The 23,654-nt window shown below is 41.9% G+C and overlaps 1 pseudogene; it reads right to left on the bottom strand.

Moving 5' to 3' along the window:
• Positions 1 to 22,617: 22,617 nt before the first annotated feature.
• Positions 22,618 to 23,167, bottom strand: LOC102745212 (small ribosomal subunit protein uS11 pseudogene; annotated as a pseudogene).
• Positions 23,168 to 23,654: the final 487 nt, after the last annotated feature.

Genomic DNA, 23,654 nt, shown 5'->3' with positions numbered 1-23,654 from the left:
GACCACTGACCTGCTTTAAGCTTCTCTATGATTTCCATCATGTTAAGAAGGCCTCCACTCTTAGCATATCTAAGCAAACAGGGACACTGGCATCACCTTGTTTTAATCTGATTGACTTTTTGCTAGACTCTAGGTTCAGAGTTTGCTTTTACTGTCATGTTGCTCCCCCTCTCTTCACTGAGTAGCCCATAGGCCAGGGTAATGCTGACGGAAGTAGCCCGCATCAGGCTCGGTGTGTGAATGCTCTAATAGTTGCACGGGAGATTTTACGAACAAAGCATAATTGCTTCTGCTGTGTATATTGATCTATGTTTTCTGACTAAGAAGGGGAAATGCAGCTTTGTGAGGCCTGATGAGTTTATTAAGAGCACTTGGGAGAGGAGCCAGTGGGGAACCTGCCTCTGGAGTGGTGAGGTGGGTGGGTTAAGAGGGATAGATATCATGGTTTCTTTGTCACCCCAAATGTCATTTAGGCCACAGAGCCATTTGAAATGCCTGAGGTCTCATGGGCTTCTGCTGACTTCCAAGTCCACTGGAGAGAAGTATTCAAAAGAATTAAAATTGTTTTCTGGAGAAATTTTCCTTGACTCGTTTCCCTTCCTCATAATTGTTTTATCTAATGACACTTTATCCTCCATCGTCTACCTGTGGTCACGCATGTGGATGGTAAAGTGCTGAGTATTTCTGACTGTGGCAGGCGATGCGGTGGCAGTATCTATGAGGACCAAAAGACTCCAGGAAACTGGGAATCTGAGTTATTTGCAAAAAAATATATAGGCACGTATGCCCCTATTCAGGTATGCATATGCATATTATCTAATATTGTTCAATAGAAATAAGTCTTGCATTATGTTACTATAGAGAAGAAATGTGTTCTTAAAAATCAGCTTTAGGGAGAGCCGGACCTGTTTGCCTCCAGATTACTGTTCTGATTTCTTCCCCATGCTTCTGAGCATTCAGGTATGTGTCTGTGTTACTGGGAGCTCTAAGGACCAATCCTCGGTACCCAAACAGAATGCAGCTCAACATCCTGGTCCAGCTGCTCCTGCCATACTTACACTCAGGTTCTCTTGTTCTTGGTGCTCCCAGATATTGTGGTTGCTGTCCCGGAGGTGTCTGCAGCCCAGACTTTATCCTCTGTGTGTCAGATCTCTGCCCTCAGATCTATCCCTAGCGCTCACGTCCTGCCCGGATTAAAGGATTGCATGTATGTCTCTCTCAGAAGCCGGGGAAATAGCTCTTGACACCATGATGGACCATTAGATTAGAGAACCTTGGAGCATCATGTATAACTGTAGTCAGTGCATGTTTTCTGGTTCATGACTGGTTCAGGGGAATTTTCCCCTATGGACTTTGTTGCTTTTCTCATTTTTAAGAGTAAACCTCAAAATAATTGCTTCCCGACCTGTTACATGATGAGTCTCAAAATGTATAAGCAAGTCAACAAGGAAGAAAGGAGGAAAATAAGCCACTTAGCAGAGTTGCTTTGGCTGTGAGTTCAGGAAGGAAGCTGTAAACATTATTATTTATTAGCTAATCAGTCAGCCAATCAGTTCTCAGTATTTATGGAGTGCCTGCTGACTGAGGAAAGTAGCACAGTATAAGGGTCAGAGCGAGAGCTCATAAACACCCAGTTTGGGGAGACATCAACATCAGGTAGCTTGATTGCAATTCCGCAATTTTATGCTATAAAGTTGTTGGGCTGCAGGGAACTAGGGGAGAGCAATTGACCACACCTCTTGGCTTTGAATAAGGAGGCAGCCAGACGTTATATTCAGTGTAGACTCTAGATGATTCAGGGCAGAACAGATTAATTTGGTTATGCAAGTGGTAACAGATCTGGAATTGGAGAGTCCTGTGCTCTGTTTCCAGCTTTGCCACTCACTGGGCGATCGTGGGTGACCAGGGTGATCCTTTCATTGTGCTTTAGTTGTGGCATTTGCTTACTTAGGGGGCCATGCTCATCCGTAGGGTCCCTTTAAGCTCTGTTAAACATAATTTAAGACCTCTAGGAATAGTGTCTAGAACAGAGGTCCTCGAGAGGCAACTCTAATGCTTTATTCAGCGTTACATCTTATTGGTACCCTACAATATGGACAGTGTTGCTTTTAAGATGGTGGAATTTGTTCCCATCCGTATGGCTTTTATGCCAGAAGAAGTGTTTGATATTATTTGCCAGAAGGGGTGATCATTTGGGTTTGTTCACACTCTGCTGTCTGGAGTCCTTCCCCATGGGAGCCTAATTTATTCCATTGGACTAGAGCAGGTGACTTTTGGAAAGTACGTAAGGTGACTTTCTAAGCTGGTGCAGGGTGTGGGGCATCTGGCAGGGGGCCTGGGTTGTAAGCATGTGCTGACCATCTTGAGGTGGGTGGATTTCACTGATTCTTTCAATGAAGAGTTAGTATGGGGGGATGATGAGCATCCATGCAAGATGGAGGTCCTCAAACAATCAAAGAAGGGTGGATTCCGAGAGAGGACAGGTGCTGGTGGTAAAGACTACCTCACAGGCCATTGAAAATCCTGCCTCCTCATCTTTGCAGAAATCTTGGGAAGCAAGAAAAGATACTGTTGTGTTCACCACATTGTTGGGAGCCTCCAGCCTGATGTGACTAATTATAGAGCAGGATGCTCTTGGCTATGTGTCATTTGCTGAAATCACATGAGTTTAGGGAACTCTTTAAGGGCTGGAATGTGCTAGAGCCAGGGACTTGTTGATTATTTCTCTAATGATAGCTTAGAGATGTATAACCAAGAGGATACAGAGGTGGTATTAGGATGTTTTGGCTCTTAGATTCTGAAAGCTCAGACAGCTAGATTAAAATATTTTTAATGTAACTTAACTAGCTAGGCAATAATGCAAATTATGCTTTTCTACAAAGTATCTTTACATATATTATCTCACTTAATCCCTTCAACAATCTTGGTTTTAAGACAGAAATTTTTGATAATCAGAATCTGAAAAACTGTCAGTGATCACACAACTGAAATTGATGGGGCAAAGTCTCAAAATCAGGGTCTTCTGAGTCTCAAGCCAGGGCTTTCTTTGACACCATGTCAAAGCTCAAGAACTTGACCACCAGGATCTTCTAACACTTTGGATTAAGCCCCTCAAGGGTACCTCATTTCTGAGCCACTCTGCACTTTTCACATTTTTAGGTGAGTAGTGCTGTCTTCTTATTTATCTTTATTCTTTTCCATGTTGCAATTTAAATTAAAAGGTGATACCATACATTTGGCTCAAGGCATCTGGTTTGATTCTAGGAAGAAGAAATATTTTTATATCTATGAGACTTCCCGTATTTTCAAGGTTCCATTCTCTTGGACTCTGTTTCTAAGAAAACTGCCAAGAGTCAAGTTTTATAATAGGAAAACTAAATATGTAAAAATTTCCATTGATAAGTCAGAGAAATTAGTGGGTGATTATTCTCAGTGAATGAAGGATGTGAATTAAATTATCTTGAAGATTCTTTCCATTTCTAAAAATTTGATTTCAGATTTCTGGGATTCTTTTGAATAGACTAGCTCTCTGGTCTGTTTTGAATAGATTCCAGTTGATAATCTGCTCTTGTAAAACTTTATCTCTCTAGTTTCATTTCATTTTATTATAGATTCTTCTTTCCTCAGATATTTTCCTCATTTGGAAATTTTCTTTCTTTTTTTTTTTTTAAGATTTTATTTATTTGACAGAGAGAGACACAGTGAGAGAGGGAACACAAGCAGGGGGAGTGAGAGAGGGAGAAGCAGGCTTCCCGCCGAGCAGGGAGCCCGATGCGGGGTTCGATCCCAGGACTCCGGGATCATGACCTGAGCCGAAGGCAGTCACTTAACGACTGAACCACCCAGGCGCCCCTGGAAATTCTCTTTTTTAATTAACCAACAAATACTTGCTGAGTATCTACTCTGTGCAGGAAGAATACAAGGCAGTCATTAGCTTTAGTGAACTTAAAAACTAATTGGAAAGACAGAGTAGAGACATGTGGAAGTTATAACAACAAGGAATTTATAGGACAACTTCAGAGAATCACATAAGAACTGCAATAAGACAGTGCATAATCCATAACCAAGTAAGCCCTAGGGTGCACTGCCTATCAGAGTGGGAAAACTGGTTCAAGCTTAAGTAACATGTTGAGGGGTAGATGAGAGTGAATCTGAGGTGAGATGAGTGAATAAATTAGGATGGAGTCCAGGCTATGTTGGGAGATAGAAAGTAGACTGTTTGGACAGAGTGTCTAGAGGTGACAAAGGCTTACATGGTCAGAAAAGTAGGTTAAGGGTGTGATCAAATCCTAGTTCTATTACTATAACCTTATTTTCCTCTAAATTTGACCTGTGACCAGTCTCTATTTAGAATTTCTACTAAGACTGTGGATTTTTCTCCAGATTGCAAAAGGCAAAAGGCCTAAAATTAAAGTCTGTCTTGAGAATCTTGCTCTTGAGTTAATAATAATAATCCTTATATTTTTCAAAGTGCTTTTGTGCCTGCTGTCAGGACGGGTACTATGTCTTTCTATTATATACTGTCAAGCTGAGATCCAGAAATGCTCAATGGCTTGCCCAAGGTGACTTGGCTAATTGTGGTGGTTTCCATAATGGTTAGCTCATACATTTGAAAATGTAATATTGACCACCTTTATGGAAATTCAAAGAATAATAATTATGTGTTAATAATTATGTGTTAATTAGATGGCATAGCCATCTAAAGCACTGTGCACAGAGTGGGACTATCTAAGCTTGGGACCCAGACAGGGGTCCTGGATGTTCAGGTCTATAGTAGGATGGGTTCTTAGTATCATTTACCTTTCTTATTTATTTAAAGTTGGATGATTGTCAAAATGTCCCTGGAAAATGTTCATGTAATTGTTATATCTAAGTCAGTAGCTAAAATCCTTCTTAAACTCAATTGTCCATCTTCTAAAGTGCAATTTCCGAATGGGTATGTCTGAAGTCTTGATATTAATAATATTTGTAGTTCATGTTTAATGTACAAATTTATCTGTCTCAGTGAAATTTAAAATCAATGCGTCATACTCCCTCTCTCAGATAATTTTTTGCTGAAGTATTTTTATTTCATTTTATGTCTTTCTAATTTTAAGTGACAGAGTTCAGCTCACACCAGCATTAACAAGGAGGGGAAATGTATTGACTGATGTAAATGGGGAGTCGAGGGATTGAAGTGGTTCCAGGAGAAGCTGAACTGAGGACTTTGGGTGACAGACTCCAGACCCTGTTTCTCTGCCTCTTTCCATGTCTTTAGGCTCTAGCAGATTCTTTCCTCCAGCAGCTCCAGGATTACTTGTCCTTAGAGCTAGTGGGCCCAGATAAATGAGCGGGACTTTCCTTATAAAGTCATTTCTTAACATCTGTTTGGCCCTGTTGGGTAATAGGTTTTGCCCCTGGCCAATCACTGGGTCCAGAGATGGATTCTCTGACTGAGCAGGTTGGCTTCTATGTCTAGACCTGTGGGGAGAAAGGAGGTGCGTCAGTTGGCTGATAACTCCACCTGAATCAACAGGGAGTGGGAAGGAGAGGTTCCAGAAGGGAAAGAGCTCTTTTATCAGCAAGGAGGAAGGGATGCTAGCAAGGTAAACACAAGAGATGCTCATTAGTGGTCTTTACAACTTGGGTACCATTATAGGGCTCCTTATAAAACTGGTCAGGTGGGTAAGACATGAGTGAATCCTAAATCATTGGCTTAGTTTCCCTCAAAAAAATATAAATGGAAAAGCCCAATTGTCTAGTTTGTGCTAGATTGAAAATGTCTCACCATCTGTAAAGTGGGATAATAATACCTACCATGTAAGTTTTGGGAAAATTCAATGAGATATGCAGGTAAAGTACTTAGCACTGTTCCTGGATCAAAGTAAATACACAGTAAGTATTAGCAATTGTTTGCATTATGTTAAAATGATATGAAACTACCATCCACCCAAGCTCATCTCATTGGACTCCTGAATGAGCCAGAGTCAATCAATCTAAAAGAAGTTGCCCAAACCTCTCAGGATCTCAGTGTTTGAACAGTCAGTGACCACTTTGGACAACCAGCCAGTTGTTTTAGAAAAACAGATGCTCCTAGGATCAGGTGAACTGTTCCAATCATGGGAAAATTTAAATTTGCATTCCTGTTTTGACTAACAAAATTTTCTTACCCTCTGAGGGAAGATGACTAAAATATGGGCTGCGATATGTTCTCTCTGGCAGATGCAAAATGCATGCCATCCAGGCTGCTCTACATGATTGGGTGGCTATTAGTGTATCTCTGCTAAAAATTAATTGTATGGCTGCTTTGCAAAGTTTAATAGTCATTTGGAGAGCATATGTTATTGGTGCAGGTAGCAGATCTCATTGAATTCTATGCCAAAATACGAAGTCAAATGGAACATACGGTATTTAGCCTGGTCATAATAAAAGGTCCTGGAAACATGCTTGACTAAAACCATGGGGTATATAGAGTGTAAGAAGACTAAATTCCAATGTCAAGGTAACATTGGCCTGCAACTCATGTCTCCTAGTAATGAGTGCTCGTTATAACCCTGGATGTTGAAATGTTAGTCTCTCAATCCAGACCTGGAGAAGGAATTTCCTGAGCAGTAGATCCAATTTCACTCCCCAAGCAATGTCATGCATGCCCATGGTTTTAACTCTCATCTGTATACTCACGACTCCCTAATCGTGTCTTTGGCTCAGGCCTTGCCCCCAAGTTTCTCATGACTAGCAGTCCAAATGCTTATCAGATTTATCCTCCTGTTTGTCCCATAGATGCCTCAAACTCAGTTCACCTCAAAGAGGGATTGTGACCTTCCTCCTGGTCTACGTGTCTTTCACTGGTGGTGGTACCATTTTGCCTGTCATCCCAGAATTCACTGTTGACTCCTTCTTCTTCCTCATCCGCTTTGTCCAGTTATCTCCAGGTTCTGTTGCCTCTGCTCCCTCATTTCTCTGTAATCTTGCCCCTCCTCCCCATGCCCCTCTCCCTGCCTAGTTCAGGTTTACAATCTCTCACACCTGGATCTCTGCTTCTACTCTCTTTTCATTATGTCTATCCTCTATACATTTTCCAGAGTGATATTTATAAAATGAAATTCTGATTTCGCTACTAATTAGATCTACTATTTTCTTCTAAAATGAAGATCTAAAATCCTCTGATTATACTTGATTATACACGGATAAAGCTCAAGCTTATATTTTTTTAATTGAGGTAAACTTGGTATATAATAGTATATAAGTTTCAGATGTACAGAATTATAACTTGATATCTGTATGCACTACAAAGTGATCAAGCTTTTTAACATACACGTTAGTCACTTCAAGCTCCAACCTCTGCCTCCAGATCCAACCTCATGCCCTGCTGTACCTCCCACCACCCCTCAGAATTGGTACCTTAGCAGTGTTGGGCTGTTCCTGCTCCCCAGAAACACCATGCTGGTTCAAGCCTGTGTACTTTTGAATATGCTCTTTCCACTTCCTCACTTTTTCCTTTATTTCATTTATATTTATATTTTCTATCATTCCACTTACTGATAACACTGCTATATGGTATTTGACTTTTGTACCTGTTTTCCTTAATAGAATATGAGCACATCAACAATATAGAGTATTTCTCATCCATTCATTCAACAAATATTTATGGAACCCCTACTATCTTCTTGATACTATTTTAACATGAGGGATATAGTAAAGTGAACAAGACAGACAAGGTTTTTGGTGTTCTTAAGCTTATCTGGGAGAGATTTTTTTAAAAAGTACATTAAAAATACATAGAAATCTCAGGCAGTGGTAATTACTCTAGAGCAAATTATAAATGATGATGGGGAGACAATGCTTGGGTGACAACTTCAGAGTGGGTGATCAAGGGAGCCTTCTCTGAGGAAGCTGAAGAGTGACTGGCAAGAAAGAGATAGTGGTGGAAAGTTGTGGGCAGGGAATTCCAATCAAGGTAGAAGCCATAGGACCTGCAGGAGTTTATTGGGTCCCAGCACCTTGCGCTGGGTGTATTGTACTCAGTATATTTGGTAAATTAAAGTATTGCTCGGTTACTTCTGGCAGTTTAACGCAGGACCATGCTAAGACATGTGGGTCTTGCTCCAGAGCTTACATATCACCAAAGAAATATACCTAAAGGAAACATTGAGGTAACACCTCATGACCTTGTGAGAGGAAACGGCCCCAGTTATAGGGCATGGTACCAACAGTGTGTGGGAAGGAATTCAGAGGAGTGGTCTGGGAGGGATAGGGGAGGGAGACCTAGAGATCTAGTTATGACAGGGTCTGTGGAGGAAAAGGACATTAAGCCATTTAAAGGTGCAGATTTCCCCCTCTATTGATATGATTGATGTGTACATTGTGTAAGTTTAAGGTGTACAGTGTATTGATTTGTTACACTGACATATTGCAATATGATTACCAACTTAGCATTAGCTAACACCTCCATCAGGCACATATTTACCATTTCATTTTTTGTGCTAAGAAAATCTAAAATTTACTCTCTCAGCAACTTTCAAGTATATAATACAGTGTCGTTTAGTCACCAGAATTAGATTAGATCCCCAGAACTTATTCATCTTCTAACTGCAGGTTTGTACCTTTGACCAATATTTCCCCATTTACCCCACCATCAGTCCCTAGTAACTGCCATTCTACTCTCCGTTTTCTATAAGTTTCACTTTTTAAGATTCCACATACAAATGATACCATACAGTATTTGTCTTTCTCTCTCTGATTTTTTTCACTTAGGAAAATGCCCCCAATATCCATCCATTTTGTCACAAGTGGCAGAATTTCCTTCTTTCTTGTGGCTGAATAATGTGTGTGTGTGTGTGTGTGTGTGTGAGAGAGACAGAGAGAGACAGAGAGAGAGAGATCTGCTTTATCCATTCATCCATAGATGGACAGTTAGATTGTCTTGGTTAGGAAACGTCTTAGGTTGTTGTGGTTAGCCAATGTCTTGACTATTGTGAGTAATGCTACAATGAATATGAGGATATAGATATCTCTTAGAGATCCTGTTTTCATTTCCTTTGGATATATTCTTAGAGGTGGGATTGGGGTACATTTATTTTTGATGGGGGAGGGAAAAGAGAGAGTATCTTTCTGGGAAAAGAAGCAAAGTGATGAGGGAGATTCAGGAGGAAATGATTATGAACCACTGTGGTAGGGATCAGATGAGGGCAGAGGTGGGGGTGGGAAGGAGGGATTGGTAGGAGAGGATTTGCATTGTGGAGGAGGAGGAAATCTGGTGGAGCAAGTTGGGACTAGATGAAGGAAGACATCACAAATGGTCCCATGAGTACCTGAATTGGAGCCACAGGCATTTATGAGCCTTTCTGCATTCTTGGATGGGGACTGACTTAGCCAGTGTGGGAGTTAGGAAGTTTAATCTGGTGGTGGTATGCAAAGTGCACTGGGGAGACAGGAGGGAGAATGCCTGTTCAAATGAGTCAAATGCATAAATTCAGGTGGGGGGTGAAGAGGCAGCATTGTGGTAGCTGTGGGAAAAGAGGAAAGTAGATAAATTCAAGGGACATTCTGAAGGCAGTATCATCAAGACCATATGATGGATTGACAATGGGGCCCATGGACAGGGAGGAGTCAGCCAGGACTACAGAGTGTTGGATCTCAGAGCTGCAGGGAGTGGTACAGGAACACCATCAGGGTGGGAAATACAATTTGCCGGTAAAAGGGCTGCAATTAATGTGGGACCACCGAATTGAAGGCACTGAGGAAATAATGGGATTTCCCAGCAGAGATGGTTGATGGGCAGTTGGAGATAGTGATCACTTAGGTCAGTGATTAGATTTGGAGGGGCAGATGTGAGAACGAGACTAGAAGCCCAGGATTCCTGAAGAAAGACTGTAGAGAGAAAAGAAAAGAACAGAAGACCATGCCTGTGCAAGGGGAATTCTAGAAGCCGTGGTCAGAAAGAGTTCTTATTATTTTGTGATACAGGCCACATTTGTACCAGGTGAATGTTACCTTGACTTGGGCATAAATTTTCCCCACATTAAATGTACCACATGGCCTAACTGAAGCAGCCTCAGAATTTTTTTGCTAGATGCAGGTTGTTAAATGCAGTTTCATTAGAAAACTGCACCTCCTCCCAGGTTCTAGGGCACAGCTGGGCTGGGAATGTGCACATGCCACCTGTTACCAAACACCATATCTATTGGGTGTGTGTTCTGCTTACTGCATAGCAACTACTCCACACTCTGTGGCTTAAAACAGCAATTTTGTTAGGCTCACCAATTCTGTGGGTCAGGACTTCCAACAGGCGGCAGTGGGAATGGCTTGTCTTTGCTCTATGATGTCTGGAGCCTCACCTGGGAAGAGTGAAAGTCTGGGATGACTCGACAGCTGGAGTCTGAAATCTCCTGGAGGCGTCTCCACTCATGTGGCTGGTGCTGAGTGTTGCTGTCAGCTGGACCACAGCACTTATGTAGGAAAACTCCACGTGACCTGGGCTTCCTCACAACATGGCTGGTTCAAGGGAGTTAGACTGCTTACATGGTAGCTCAGGGCCCCAAATCAAGTATGTGAGCTAACAAGGTAAAGCTGTATGACCTTTTATGAGCTAGCCTCAGAAGTCACACAGACTTGCTTCTGCTGCATTTTCTTTGTTACAAACAAGTCACTAAGGCTAGATTAGAAGGGAGAGGATATAGACCCCTCCTCTTGTGAAAGGTACTGACATATTTTATGATGTGTTTAAAGCTACCACAGTGGGTGTTCATCCTATGTAATTTAATTTCATGGTCTTTGAGGGTCTTTTCCTTTTTGAATTACTCACAACTTGGCTATGGGACTTTGCTCAGAGGAAGCATTCCATAACTATTGATTGAATGGTAAGTTGGTATCAGAAGAATTCCATTTTTTATTTTTTTGCCTTTTGGCAAAAAGTTACCTTTGCGTTTTTAGATTTTTAGCCAAACTCTAAACATCTAGGAAGTAACATGTTTAGTGTTTCTCTGTTATGCCTTCAAAGAACACCCAGAGAAGGTATGAATCATGAATAGTCAGATCTGCCTCCTCTGTGACCTCCAAGTTTCTCTGGTTTAGTTCCCACTGATGATTGGGAGCTAATAAACTGGTAGTGTTGCTTCCTTTCCATGCTTAGTGTTTGGACTCACAATTTGTTTTGTATCTTTATTGCCCGTGTGTCAAAGTAAAAGAAGCAACGTAGCTTGGTATTAGGACTGAAATGCTTTCTTTCCTCGTGAGGAGTGTGAGCATAATTGAGCTGTACTGAACACAGCTGAGGTCATTTTCCAGGGATTAATGACGAGGAGAATGTGTTCATGGCTTGAGACTTAGTCTTTGGTCATTAACCTAGCTGGTCATTAATATTGTCTGGGAATGCTTTATGTTACGCCATTACAACTACTGCCATATGCTGCTGCAATTGGGAACATGAACATTACCTGTATTAGGAACAGTTTGTTTCCTCCCCATTCCCCATGATCACTGAACAAAGCAGCCTTTTTAATACACACTCCAAAGGCATGAAGCACCAAGAGCAGGACCTATTTGAAGCTTCCCTTCCCTCCTCTCTTTTCCTTCCATCCCCTTGTCTTCTTTTTTAAAAAACATTTATGGAGGGTTGCAGTCAGAGAGATATTATGGGAAGCATAATGAGGATATGTAGACGTATATGTAAATACCACCTGGTCCCTGCTCTCAAGAAGTTTGGAGTTTAGTTGGAAAGGCCTTAATAAACAAACAAACAATTCCAACACAGTGAGATAAATGTTATGACAAAGAAGTCGTCAAAGTGCTATAGAGTGCGAGAGCACAGAGCAAGAAACTCTACATGGCACTGATGTTTCAGGTAAGTTTTGACGGATTAGAGGTAGATAGGTGGATGATGGTGGTAGGGAGTTCCAGGTACAGGGAAGAGCATACACAAATGCAAATGAGAGAGTTGCATGTTCCAACAACTATGTAACATTTTTGAATGGGGAAGGTAAAAAGGAATGGAGGAGAGGAGGTCAAAATCCTGGCTAGGGGCAGACACAAAGTGTTTTCTAAATAAATAATGAGTTTGAACTTTGTCACGAACTTTACTAATAGGCATGAATGATTTGAAGCAGGAAATGACATGATCAGCATTGAGATGTAGAAATACCACTGAAGAGGTAATATGGAGAATCGATTCAAAGAAGGGATGACCTGAGGAGAACCTGTATAAGAAGATATGCAAGTCATCCAGGCCAGCAATAATGTGGGCTTGAACTAACGGTGGGCCAGTGGGAATGGAGGAAAAGGCAGGATTTAACAGGATTTAAAAATAGGGAAATTCTTTAGTTCATATATTAAGTCCAGAGATGAAGCCAATTCTAGGGTCTGCCTCTGGTCCCACTCTCACCCCCAGCCCCCTTAAATCTTTGGGTTCTGCTCTTGTCTGTGGGTTTGTCACAAGATGGCTGCCAACAGCAACGGCTCAATATGCTTCTTTGTTCAAGTTTGGGGAAGAAAAGAAATGTCTTCCCTAAAATAGGAATCAGGAATTCTTCCTTTCTTTTTGAGTGGGCCAACTCAAGTGATCTCTCCTCTCCAGAGGAAAGCCAAGCACTGATTGGCTTAAGCGTGAGATCCTGAACTAATCAGTAGCCAAGAGGCATGGAGTCACCATGCTTGAGTGGATGTATCAGTATCTACTGCTGAAGCTTGGAATGGGGTCAGTTCCTACTACCTCACATAAAAGGGGAGGAAGAAGGTGAGCATGGTTGCTGCATGGACAACCCACAGTATCTACAACTGGAGCACAGAATAGGGCACTCAACCCACTCAACCCAGAACTGGAGGATGAGGGAGGTCAGTATGTAGATTATAAGTTTCTTTAGAGCAGGAACTATATCTCATTCACCACTGATTTTTTAGTCCTTAGCTCAGTGCCTGGCACATAGTAAGTGCTCAGTAAACATTTGTTGAATGAGTAAAGGCATCTAAGAAGTGGTATCTGAGCTTGAAGGCACAGACCAGGTGATAAAGTAAAGGAAGGGCTTCAGGCGGAGTTAAAAAGTATTGGTAAATGTAAAGGATCATACAGTTCCATGATACATTTCAGACAAGTCAAGGAGTTAAGAAGTTCTGGCACTAAAATCCAAGGTGGGGACAGGCAGAGGACAAGGTTAGAGAGGTAAAGAAGGATTATACTCTGCTGAGGAGCTTGAGCCATATCCTGTAAATCCTGGAAGACATCTGAACAGTTTGGGGCAAGAGAATGAAATAATCATGCTGCATTTGTATAAATCACTTGGCCAATGCTATGTAGAAAACTGCTGTAGGAATATGAGTAAGAAATGATGAGGTGAAATCAGCAGCTGATTAGATTTTGATTGGATATGTGAGAAGACAGGGGAAGAGTCAAGGCTGACCTCAGATCTTGATGTTGGGTAAGGAAGCAGGTGGAAATCACAGGGGAAGAACAGGTTTAAAAGGAGTAATGACACCTTCATTTTGGACAGGTTCATCTCAGGGGCCTGCAAGACATTCTAGTGGAGGGGTTTAGCCACAGTTGGATGTATGTGTGTGAAGTTGGGGAAGATTTCTGGACTGGACATACATATTTAGAGTCATCAGTATGCAGACAACAGAACAACAGAACAACATGAAGATGAAAACCACCTAGGGAGTGTAGATCAGGTTAAGCCATGAACTGTGGATGACGCAATGGAAGGATAGGGAGTGGAAGGAAAGCCCACAAAAGAAGCAAAGAAACAAAGAGAGGTGGAAGGAGGTCCAGGAATGTATACTGTCTTGGATGACAAGAGAGTAGAGAATTTCAAGAAAGATAGAGGAGTGATGATCATGACTATCAAATGCATCAGAAAAATTAAGAAAGTTAAGAAACTGAAAAATAACTTATCAGATTTGCCAGTCAGGATGGCAGCAGTGACCTTATGGTAAGATGCTTCATAAACATGATAAAATCAGGAGCCAGGTTGCAAGTGGATGAAGAAGGAATAGGAGGTGAGCAAGTAAACACAGAGAGGAGAACATAGGAAATGGGGAGAAGCGACATTAGATAGTAGTCTGAGGAGTGGGAGGAAACAAGGAGGGTATTTCAGAGATGGGGAAAGCTTGAGGATTGTTATAGACTCAAGGAAAGAGGTTCAGAGATTTTTAAAGGTGAGCAGTATAAGGGGGTGGGAGGGAATGTTGGCAGTGCCTCCCCCCACCCCTACTGGCTCCAAGATGGCTACTGCAGCTCTAAGTTTCACACCCTTTATTCCTGTGTCGAAAAGCAAAAAGATGAGGAGCAGTTAAGAGAGCTCCCCCGTGTTTCTTTATTTCTATTAAGGAGGAAAATTTCTCCCAGAAGCTCCCCAGAACACATCCCATTATTTTTAATTGGCCAGAACAGAGTTACTTATGTGACGTGTTGCAGATTGGTTCACTCAGCCCCCTCCCACAAGCCCTCTCTAGAAAGTCTCCTAAACTGTAGAGGCTGGGGATCTAAAAAATGCATTTCCCAACCTCCCTGCATGTGACCTGGCTTCCACCAAGCAAGCTCACTGGCATCAGACCAGGAAAAGTGAAGTGAATGACTTGAATTGGCAATTGCAGATCAAATGTCCTTGAAAGCAAGGTGGCAAAGTGTTAGGTCCTTTGGGACCAGCTTTTGTGGAGGTTCCGGTGGTCAGTCTCTAGGGTCAGAGGTGGTAACTCAATGATGCTATGGGGTCTTTGCCATAATGATCTCGAGGTGTGCTTTGGCATTCATCTTGGTGTGTGGGGAATGACGTTGGTTATCCGGTTTTCCCATACATTCTTAAACTACCTAACACCCTGTAATATATCCCTTTCTACTTACGCTAATTAGAGTGGATCTTGTTGTCTGCAACAAAGAATCCTGAAAATACACAAGACCACTCCAGCTGTAAGGGAGGCTAGGGAAGTGAGTAGCTGGCATTTTTAGGCTCTTGCCGTAGAGAAGAAAGCTCAGGGTAATGGCTGCTATGTAGAGAACCAAAAGATACCTGCTAAAGGTAAATGTGGTCATGGACAAGTTTGTAAAGAGACTAGACTAGGTGAGTGTTTTATTTGGTACATAAGGTTTTTAGGAGAATATCAAAATATTTAAAATATAACTATCATTCTACAAAAGTGGTCTATGTGAAAGAGCAATTAGTACAAAACCTAAACCTATTTCATCCCTGTTGTCATTGCTGACAGCAGCCTCTGAAATACCAGTCGGGCCACCGGCCCAAGTCCGAGGATGACAGTTATGAAATGAAATCTGGTGAACAACAGGGGAGGAAGGAGGGATGGAATAAACATTGTGTCTTTTTTAAATATCAGAATCTCAATTATGATTATATAGACAAACAGGCAATACGGTGAAGATGTTTTCAAAGCTCTTGGTAGATACCTGGCCATTCGATTCTTGGTTCTGAATCCTTTCAATTACTAACACCATTTTATTTGCAAATTAATTTTTTGGCTGGTTTTTAAAAATAAAGATACCTTTACATGTTATATACATACATGTAAATAATTGCCTGCCACCCTAGTTCCTTAATCCTTTAGATTCTCTCGGGGCACCTGGGTGGCTCAGTTGGTTAAGCCACTGCCTTCGGCTCAGGTCACTAGCCTGGAGTCCCAGGATCGAGCCCCGCATTGGGCTCCCTGCTCAGCAGGGAGTGTGCTTCTCCCTCTGACCTTCCTCCCTCTCATGCTCTCTGTCTCTCATTCTCTCTCTCAAATAAATAAATAAAATTAAAAAAAAAAAGATTCTTGTGTATCCTTCTGTACATATATGCGCCATCTTTCCTTGTCAATCCATATAGTGCTACCTCATTATTTTTGAAGGTTGTATAATATTATATTGTATGAATGACTCAAAATTATTTAATCAGTCTCTTATTGATGAACATTAGGCTATTTTCAATATTCTGTATTTACAAACAATCCTGCAATGAGCATTCATGTGCATCCATTTTTGTGCAGATGGCTTGAGTATCCCATAGAATATATTCCTAGGTAGAGAGTACTGAATCAAGGGGAGGCCACTTAAAATTTTTATAGATATTGTCGTATTACTATTTTCAAAAGGCCACTATGTAAATTTGTTTTAAAAATTTCTACCTTCAAAGCCCTAGGAATGTAAGAACCAATTCTTATCTGCTGGTAGGGAATAGAAGGATTATAGGAAAAGTTAACTATTCTCTAAAGGGTATTTAGAATCTTACTGTATAAACAATTATAGCATTAAATGTCTGCAAAATTCAAGCGGCAAATGAGCAGTGAATATCAATTACGCATCTGCTGCATCTCAAAGGCAGATGGCCTTTTAATTTTCTATCCCAAGAATTATACCCAAATTTCATTCCATTCCCCAGATTGCTCCCCCCTCTTTTTCTACTTCCGCTGAGAAAATGGCTTATTCTCACATATTACATTAATTTTAACAGAAAGCACAAAGAAACCTCCTTACACATTTACTAAGCAGATACCTGGGATTGGATTTAACCTGTTGATATATATTGAGTTCTGATAATTGTTTAACACTGAGGAGGGCCATACAAGAAAACTGATAAGACAAGCTCCCTACCTTCAGTGACTTTACAATCAGTTTGAGAAATCAACATAGAAAACTTGAATGGTTAAAGGCCAAATAAAAAGGAGTATCCAAGTGCTAAGCTATATAATTTACCTATTTTTTAAAAAATATTTTATTTATTTATTTGACAGAGAGAGACACAGCCAGAGAGGGAACACAAGCAGGGGGAGTGGGAGAGGGAGAAGCAGTCTTCCCGCCGAGCAGAGAGCCTGATGTGGGGCTCGATCCCAGGACCCCGGGATCATGACCTGAGCTGAAGATAGACACTTAACCGACTGAGCCACCCAGGCGCCCCTATAATTTACCTATTCATGCTTAGCAATACAAAACCCCCAGTGTGAGACCTGTCAGGGACTTTAAAGACATGTGGATGTTAGCTTGGTGTTGAAGGGCAGGAGGGAGAAATGGAAGAGCACTGGGCAGCAAGGAACTGAGTAAGGGCTGGCCGAGGGGGAGAGAGCCTGTGTGGGAGATGCTGAAAGCAAGGTTGGGTGGATGTGGTGGGGCCACATAACAAAAGGCCATGCTTGGTAGGAATAATATAGGAAATAATGGAAAATGAGTATGATATACTGGAAGGAGTGTTTGGGGGAAAGAAGATATGTAGTTTATGCAGAATAGCTCTGTAAAACCAAGAGGGCTCATGCTCTGGGCTCTCACTCAGCAGTTTGAATTTGAGATGGACCCTTCTTAGTGTCCCACATACAAAATGTCATCTTTCTTATGTCCCAGAGCTTTGTGAATTTATTTAATTTTGCCAAGCCTTGAGAGGATGAGATAGCTGTTTTCCAGGACCTGGACAGATACTCAAGAAACATTTCTTGATGAACAGTGATGGGAGGAGGGGATTGGAATTGGGGCAGTAGGGGGGGAGCCGCAGACGGTATTCCAGGCACATGGCTACAAAAGGCTCATGGTAGCAGTGCATTGATGGACACAGACAGCACCAATGGAGATCAGGAGGTTCAAAGCCAGTAACCACAGGTCTTGGTGATCACAAAGAGGGGGAGGGGTGAGTCTTTTAAACAATCCAGTATTAGTGGGGGGTCTGCCGTGTTCAGACTCCATGCTAGAGGGGAGGAAAAAGCTGATAAGAGAGCTCCTTCATTCAAAGAGGTACAGTGTGGGCAAGTTGAGTACATAAATCCAGAAAGGACAAGGCCAGATGAGGTGAGAGCCCAAGTCAGGTATCAACAAAAAGCTGCAGAGGTTCAAAGAAGAAACAGATCCTGGCTTGCTGGGGGACTCAGGCTGACATCTGAGGACACTTTGGAGGGTTGAAGAAGAGGAGCAGGGGGAGGAGACATCCACTAGAGAGATGAGCAAGAACCAAAGGATGGATGTGGACATCAATGGCATTGGAAGAATAATCTGTCTTTCTGGGAGTTTAGATAGATGGAGTGCAAGGAAAGGTAGGAAATCAGGCCAGAAATCAGTCTTTGCGTTCTGGGCTGAGAGTTTGTTTTGAATTAGGTAACTACTACAGATTCTTAAGCAGAAGGTTTTATTGGGGTGGGGAGATGGTAGTGAGCCAGTCAGTGGGGAAATTATCACAGGATTTCTGAAAGACTTAAGTTACCTGAGTAGTGAAAGCAGCATGACCTCTGTTGGGTATGGAACCAGAAAGAAGGGCCAGGGCAGCTGGACTTGGGAATGCCTGCCCATGAAACCCTAATGACGGTAGATTTTGACCTGCTTTGGAGGTTCTCAGAACTTTAGACAACCCAGTCTCCGGGCCTTCACCTCTGAGATTCTGATTCTCTGGGTCTGGTATGGCTCCATAAATGTGAGATTTTTAAAAACCATTCCAGATGATTTTTCTGCAGGTAGCCCAAGAATCACATACATCGAGAAATTCTCTGTACCCTAACATGCTTATCTGTGAACTGACTGTGGTTTGAATATAGGCTGGTATAAACACTTTTTTTTCTCTTCAGGGAAGAAGGGAATGGAAGGAAAGGCAGGTATCAGAGGGGAAATACCACTGAATCCTTAAATAGCTCCTCAGGTACATAAAAAAATGGGCATCTGCTGAATGAATTTTTGTAGTTCTTCCCAATATTAGCTGTGAGATGACATCTTATGGGATGATCGATCTAAGGGTGATTTGATAGGTCACATTATCAATTAATGTGACAACAATTTATCTGGTTTCTTTAATCCCAAACTGATCTTGTCAGTATCCTGTAATTATGGGGTGGTGGTCTTTTGCCTGTCTCCCCTAGAACGACACCAAGGTATCAGGGAGTATTTCATGCAAATGGTGGCGATGGTCATGAACACACTTCCCACCAACGCTTGAACCTTTTCAAAGAGTCTATTTGTTTGTTGTTCAACCTGAAAATCGACTTAAAAGAAGTACAGTCCCTACTCAAAGATGAAAGATACATGCAGAGAGAGAACCTTTGAATTTTAAAAAGAGGTAGCTATTTCATATAAAAGCTGAGCTACATTTCCTCCTCAATCTGCTCCTGCATAATTTTATCCTACTTTCTAATTATGGTAACAGAACAAGAACAATCCAGACTGCTGTTCACATTCTCACTACTTTCCTCAAGAAAAAAAAAAAAAAATCCTCATCAGTATCTATGCCAGAGAAAGGGAAACAAAGACAGGATGTAAATTCTCTTTGTGTGAGTTATCCTTGGCATGTTTCTCTCCCTTGTCTTCCTAAAGTCATTTAAAGGAGTGACACTCAAGTCCAATTAAAGGGATTTGGATGAGAAACTTCAAGTTTACAGTCAGTACCAATCAATAGTAGAATTTGTCCATCAATAGACTTTGAATGCTATTCAAAAATAACTGCATTTAACCGTGGCTAAATGATTAGAAAATGAAATTTCATTGAGCAAGTTCCCCTTTGTTTGAAAGACTGAGCTTCAGAGCCCTGAAAAATCACCTCTTCCCTTGATTATTTGTGTCAAAGTGTGTTGATTGGGCAAGGAGAAACTGTGTTGGATGCATCTTGAATACTTTCTACCACAGGTTTTGCCCCTGGTTTTAACCTGTGACTTGTAATGAATCCTGCGTAGAGGAGAAGTGAGGAATTGGGAGTCAGGACTCCAGTAAAGAACTCGGAACCAGGACTAGAGTTGATTCTTCTTTTTTTTTTTTTTTTTTAAAGATTTTATTTATTTGACAGCGAGAGAGGGAACACAAGCAGCGGGAGTGGGAGAGGGAGAAGCAGGCTTCCCGGGGAGCAGGGAGCCCGATGCTGGGCTCGATCCCAGGACCCTGGGATCATGACCCGAGCCGAAGGCAGACGCTTAACGACTGAGCCACCCAGGCGCCCCAGGACTAGAATTGATTCTAAGATGAAGGCAAATATGTCTTTCCTACCCAGACAGTATGCTCCAACCTAAGGCTCCATTAAGACTAATTCCTTATGTTCTCTGGAGTTTGGGAAGGCAAATAAATGTTGCTAAACAAAAACTGCCCATGGAATCTCTCCCACATTTTCTCCTCGTTTCTGAAAGAACCTGAACCTCAGTGAAGTCAGTGGCCCCCGCCACACAAGCTGTCACTCTGGGAAGGGATCCCTTTTGTTTCTTCCCTTTGGGCTTTCTTCTGTAGTTATTGGCACAGATGTAGCAGGTGAGAGAGGTGTTTTCTCACCCCCACAGGAGGGACAAAGGATAGGACAATAGGATTTGTAGTTCTGGCTCTGGAAGGTGTGGAATTAAAAGCAGAAGAAATAGGTTTAGCATTTGCTCTTCAAGATAGATTCCTTTTTTTTTTTTTTTAAAGATTTTATTAATTTATTTGAGAGAGAGAGAGTGAGCAAGAGAGAGAGAGAGAGCACAAGCTGGGGGGAGAGGCAGAGGGAGAGGGAGAAGCGGACTCCCCGCTGAGCAGGGAGCCCGATGCGGGACTTGATCTCAGAACCCTCGGATCATGACCTGAGCTGAAGGCAGATGCTTAACCAACTGAGCCACCCAGGTGCCCCCAAGATAGATTCCAAAAGCACTGTGTAAATGACACTAGTGACAACCTCAGACCAGAACAAGTAGAAGGTGTCTTACACTCCTGCTCTTTTTCTTTTCTTGACTCATTTTTGGGGAGAGTGATTTCTCACCTGGGGCCATTTTCCTTGATTGGCGTATTAGTTCAGGCTGTCATAACAAAATATCACAGACTGGGGGTGCTTAACTAACAGAAATTTATTGTTCACGGTTCTGGAGGCTAGAAGTCCAAGATCAAGGTGCCAGACAGTTGAGTTTCTGGTGAGAACTCTTGGCTTGCAGATGGTGCCTTCTCCCTGTGCCGTCCTCACGTGGCTGGGAGAGAGTGAGAGGGCTCTTGGCCTCTCCTCTTCTTGTAAATATGCTAATCACAGCAGATTAGGGCCCCACCCTTACAATCTCATTTTACCCTGATTGCTTCCATGAAAGCCCCATCTTCAAATATAGTCACTTTGGAGGTTAGGGCCTCAACATATAAATTGGGAGACATAAGCTTTCAGTCCATGACAACTGGGTAACACAGCCCTGCAAGGCCCAGCCCCTACCTGATGTGTTGATTTTTTTCTTCTTTGTGTAATTGTGCCTGATTCATTGTTGGGTTCAAATGCGTAGCTTAATGAAGTGTATTTTGTTTCTAGTGACAAATGGATGCAGATGTTTTATCAAAGAGAAATGTCAGAAGTCAGAAACTAAGAAAGAAAATTAATAAACCATGTTAATGGCTAGTAAGTGTCAATGAATTTGTAAATAGCAAAAGCGTTTTGCCTTTTACCAACATGATCACATTTAAGGTATTTGTTTTTTCCTGGCTCCTGCATAAGTCATAAGAGTAGGGTCTTACTAGAAGCCAAAATTTTTGTCTTTAAAGGGTTATGATTTTTGCTAAATGTTTTTGGTCATTCTCCCTGGTTCCCCAACCCCCCTCCCTCCTCTGCCCCCCCACATACACCCTGAAATTGCTTTGGGTTCAGAGTTTCATGTGTTTGAAGTAAAATCATGCCTTTTCAATAATGGACAAATCATTTTACCTTTTAAAGAGCTGGAGAAATTGAAAATAAAAATTTTAACCGCTGCACCTTAAACAGAGGAGACTCTACTGAATGTTTATTAATTGTTACCTCTATATTGGTACTTTTTTGTAACATGTGCTTCCCCTTTAGGGGCATAGGTTCAAATTATGGATTTATATTAAAAATATCAGAACAGACTCCCTTAACTCTTTTCCATGGAGAAAATGAGCAGATGCCTCTGATCCTGTGTACCCCCATCCTGAAATTTGGGATTGGTTGAATGTTACCATTGTCTGCTATTAATAATGGCCATAACCTTGAAAGGGAACATTGGATCTTTCCTATGTCTTCTCAGTTTGCTCAGCTGTTTGCTACATTAGAAGCACTAACTGGTTACTATTTCTGTCACCTGGCTTAGAGCAGCCACTGGGTTTCTCTTGGGTAAAAGTTTACTTTCTCACAAGGATAGCACTGATGACCACTCAGTGTCAGGAACAGACATTTCCCATCGCCTTTCCCTCTTTTTCATTCTGAACTTGGCTAATTTTAATTTTCGCTCTCCTGCTTTAAAACATGAATATAATTCCCTTCAGGAAGAACTTTTATGTTTCTCATATAACAGTTGCTTTCCATAGTCTCATTCTCTATGTAACAGTTATGAACCAGATATTTACGAAGGTATAGCTAACCACCAAGGGGAATCCAGCGGAGAGAACATCTGGCATTCAGGATTCCATGATTACTAAATGTGTTACCTTATTACTAGAATTAAACTCGATGAAGATGTTTCCTTGCCATGAGATATATGAGAGTTCTAATACATGCCACACTGTTGTACTCAGGACTCAAATATTTGTAATAGGAAAAGGTACAAACTCTATTACTTAAATATGTAAGCTAAACCACTTTGCTATTTTTCATCAATTTCCAGTGTGCAGTGTGCTACCTTGAAGTATTAGAGGTAAGTGTATGGGACATATGAATCTCCTTCAGACACATGCATATTTTGGAGAAATGCCAAAAATGGAACCTGGTAGATTGGTTAAAGAAAAAGAATAGACTCTCTTTTTTTTTTTTTTTTTTTAGCTCACACATAGGCAATTTATTAACAGAAAACAGTAATTTGAGGAATCCTGTTCACAGACGGCGACCACGGTGACCCCCCTTCCTGCGGGTGCTATCGGAGGGGATGGGGGTGACATCCTCAATCCGCCCGATCTTCATTCCTGAGCGGGCAAGGGCTCTGAGGGCTGACTGGGCCCCAGGTCCAGGGGTCTTGGTTCTATTTCCTCCTGTGGCTCGTAGTTTGATGTGGAGGGCAGTGATGCCCAGCTCCTTGCACCTCTGGGCTACATCCTGGGCAGCCAACATGGCAGCATAGGGAGAGGACTCATCTCGGTCAGCCTTCACCTTCATTCCACCAGTCACGCGGCAGATGGTTTCCTTGCCAGAAAGATCGGTGACATGGACAAAAGTGTCATTGAAGGATGCAAAGATATGGCAGACACCAAACACATTTTCTCCTTCAGCTACCTGAGGTCCAAGGCTGATGACCTGTTCCTCCTTCTTTTCCTTCCCCTTGCGAGGTGCCATTTCTGCGCGTCTTCTCCAGACTCCGCTACCGGAAAGAGAGCAAGAATAGACTCTCTTGAGCATTTTCACAAACCTAATAATCTTTAACTAGCTTTTTTTCATGCCAACCAAGATTAGCCATGTGCAGTTTACAAGTATTTGTAGCTGAAAGAAATACAATATTGCCTTTATTGATTTGAGTTCCCCCAGAAACAGACCCTGAGGCAAGGATTGGAGTAGGGGTTGTTTATTTAGGAGGTGATTTGAGGAAATACTTGTAGGGAAGTGGGGAAATAAGGCAGGGAAGGAAAGGCAGCTAGAAAAGGAGGCATTGTCAAACCAGTTTTCATGATGAGTATCTGCCACTCAATGGGGAAACTCTTGGAGGCAGTGTGGAGGGCACTTTGGAGTTACCCCAGCATTGGGAGAGGCAGCTGGGGTATTGATCTACCTGCTCTCCATTCATCACTGGTGGAGGGCTGTTCTGGGGTCATTCATTCTTTAGCACTTTCAATATGCTCTGTGGGGAAAGAAGATTCTCCCACTGCCAGG

Source organism: Leptonychotes weddellii, chromosome 5, assembly GCF_054177405.1.
Source record: "Leptonychotes weddellii isolate Sample4059 chromosome 5, ASM5417740v2, whole genome shotgun sequence".
Classification (NCBI taxonomy): domain Eukaryota; kingdom Metazoa; phylum Chordata; class Mammalia; order Carnivora; family Phocidae; genus Leptonychotes; species Leptonychotes weddellii.
This window is presented reverse-complemented; position numbering and strand designations above follow the sequence as displayed.